This window comes from Phragmites australis, chromosome 12 (genome assembly GCF_958298935.1).
Source record: "Phragmites australis chromosome 12, lpPhrAust1.1, whole genome shotgun sequence".
Taxonomy (NCBI): Eukaryota; Viridiplantae; Streptophyta; class Magnoliopsida; order Poales; family Poaceae; genus Phragmites; species Phragmites australis.
Window position 1 is genome coordinate 4841652 of NC_084932.1, and position 3261 is coordinate 4844912.

General features: G+C 42.5%; 1 non-coding gene across 1 annotated transcript; it reads left to right on the forward strand.

Annotated features, from left to right (window-relative positions):
• The first annotated feature begins 3125 nt into the window (after positions 1–3125).
• Positions 3126–3261, forward strand: LOC133887577 (small nucleolar RNA Z247). Its single transcript, XR_009903613.1, has one exon. It is a non-coding gene; the product is annotated as a small nucleolar RNA Z247 (small nucleolar RNA).

Here is a 3261-nt window from a genome sequence, read left to right on the forward strand (position 1 = left end):
AAAGGACAAAGTTTGCATAAATATTAATGACCAAAGGGGGCTATATTTTAGAACCTACCAGGGGTTAAGACAACAGGGTAATCCTTTATCCCCCTTGTTTTTTAACATTGCAGCAGATGCTTTGAGTGCTTTGATGGACAAAGCAACAACTAAGGGGCTGCTCACGGGAGTTGTAGACCGCATGATTCCAGGAAAGATCATCCATATTTAATATGCTGATGATACAATCCTGATGATTGATGGTTCTGACGGTTATATTTTCAATCTTAAGATCATGTTGTATTTCTTTGAATGGTTGTCTAGCCTTAAAATTAATTTCCATAAAAGTGGGGCCTTTGCATTTGGAATGGAGTAGGTTGATCAGTAAAGGGTGGCAAATATGCTCAACTACAAACTGGGACAACTCTCTCTAAAATACCTGGGAATTCCTATTTCTAACCATCATTTAGGAATTGCTGCCTCCTCTGATGTTCTAACAAAAATGATCGAGAGATTGGACCCATGGAAGGGCAAAAACCTGACTTATGGGGTAAACTGACCTTGACGAATTCTTACCTAACTAGTTTACCCATGTATACCATGAGGTTTTACCTCCTGCCTAGAGGGATCTACAACAAAATGGACACTATCAGATCAAGATTCTTTTGGAGGGGGACTGAGGATGTGAACAAATACCATATGGTGAAATGGGAAGCTATATGCAGGCCTAAAAACTATGGTGGTCTTAGCATTTTAAACACTTCGGTTATAAATGAATGCTTGCTTGTCAAATTGATTTGGAAGGTTTGCTTTGGATTTGAGGACATCTGTTATAAACTCCTCAGAGCCAAATACATGTCAGATGATAACTTCACCACCTACAGACAAAGAGGCTCTTCTCAGTTCTGGAAGGGTTTACATAAGGTGAAACACTTATTTCAATGGGGAGCCGTCTATAAAGTGAATAAAGGTAACAAAGTTTCCTTCTGGAGGGACATGTGGTTGGGAGAAACTCCTCTAAAAGTCCAATTTCTAGATCTCTTTGACCTGTGTGCTCAGCCAGATGCGTTTGTGTCCGATTGTTGGGTCCATAGTGAGTGGGAGGTTCAGTTTAAAAGAAGTCTTACTGAAAATGATATGCTTCATTGGGAGGAGCTGATGCATAGACTGCAGGATGTCCAGTTGAATGATAGTGAAGATGAAGTGAGCTGGGTTTTGGATAAATCAAGGAGATTTACCACCAAATCATTGCACAAGTTTCTCACTTTTGAGGGCATGTCTAGCAAGGGGGCTAAGCAAATCTGGACCTGCAAACTACCCCTCAAAATTAAGGTCTTTCTACGGCAGATGTTGCATAACAAACTCCCAGTAGCCACATCCCTAAGAATAGGGGTTGGAAAGGGAGCATGAATTGTTGTCTGTGTGATAGATCTAAGGATGTCAATCATATCTTCTTTGGATGTGTGTTGGCTCAATTTTCTTGGAGTGTTTTGAGAGATATCTTTGGTTGGAATGGGTTCCCTACTTCGGTAGCTGACTTATGGGCAAGCTGGCTTCTGAAGAATTTTTAAAATCTCTCAAACTCTAGGGCTTTTCCTATTTAAAGGTTTTTCTTGGGCTTTGTGGAGGACAAGGAACTCCATGGTGATCGAGAGGAAGTTTCCCAACAAGCCTGCTGAAGTTCTGACCTTAGCTGTGTTGTTCGTGCAGAAATGGAGCATCCTCCTCAGAGAAGACGACAAGCTTAAGGTGGATAAGGCTTCGTCTCAGGTCCGGGAGTGGCTGCAGAGTTTCATTCATGCTGAAGGCCCCATCTCTGATATTTGTGAGATCTGACTTGATGTCTTCCCTTCATAATGTGTAATAGTTTGCCTATTTTCTGTCGATTGTCTCTCAGCTGCGCTGAGCTTCTGGTCTGCTGGTTCCCCCAGCAGCTAACTCATTCTCTTTTGTTTCCTCAACTTGATTTTGTGATCCTATTAATTGGCTTTCAATATAAGCCGAGGTAATCTCCATTAAAAAAAAGATGAAGCAAGTATAACTTCCAGTCTTTGCATCAACTAGGGATACACACAGCCATTAAACTCACAAACATTTAAATAGGTGCACACCAGGATTTAAACCTTGATGGGTGGAGGCATGTACCCATGACTCCACCACCACACCAATGGTGCCTAAATCACTTGGGTATATATAGCTACAGAAACAGATCAGATAAAATTAACACAAGTGTATAGCTACAAAGATGTGCAAGAAGATTAAGCTCTGGAGTGAAGTGAAGTTAGTGAGATAGTCCTCGATCGATCACCATCATTGTTGACCTCACCTTCACCTCACCTCATCCCACCTCACCTCATGACCGGTTTCTTGGAAGGCACTATAGCGGCAGGGCATGTAGCCTCATGGATCTGCTTGCCCGAATTAGAAAGCAAGCAAGCAAATTGTGTGTTGAAACACCTCTTGTATTAGAGATAGAGTTAGCATCCAACCATGTGTTAGAGATAAACTTGTGGCAGTTTAGTTTATGTCTTGTATCGTTTGAACTCTATCTCTTTGAATATATAAATAAATGCATTCTCTACCATGAGATTCTACACTTCCACAATTTCTTTCATGGTAATTAGAGCCATCTACTTCCCAAAATCCATCTAGCACTATCCATGGCGTCCTCTTCTTCACCCAGCAGATCGCCCTCTATCTTGGGGCATCTGGTCTTGAAGAAACTAGCTCGAGACAACTTCCTGGTGTGGCGCGCCCAGGTCTTGCCCACCGTGCATGGAGCATGGCTCATCAGCTATCTTGATGGGTCCAAGTTGATGCCACCTGAGAAGATCTTTGTTTGGAAGCCGGACAAGACCACTGCAGAGGAGGAAAATCCTGATTGCATGTAATAGATTGTTCAGAATCAACAAGTTATTGGGTATCTTCTCTTGACTCCGTCGCAGGAGGTACTCGTGCAAATCGCAGACTTGGAGAGCACGACTACTGTGTGGAAGGCTATTAGAGAGATGTTTGCGTCACAATCGAAGTTGAGGGTGGTACAAATCCACTCACAATTATCTAGGGAGCAAAACGGTGACATGACGACGACTACGTATTTCACTAAGATGAAGGGCCTTGCCGATGAGATGGCAGTGGCCAGCAAGAAGCTTGATGATGACAACGTGGTGTCCTATATCCTAGCCGGTATGGATTCAAACTATAACCCATTTGTGTCATCTGTAACTGCCAAGGATGATATTTCCTTGAGCAATATTTATGCCCAGTTGTTGGCATATGAGG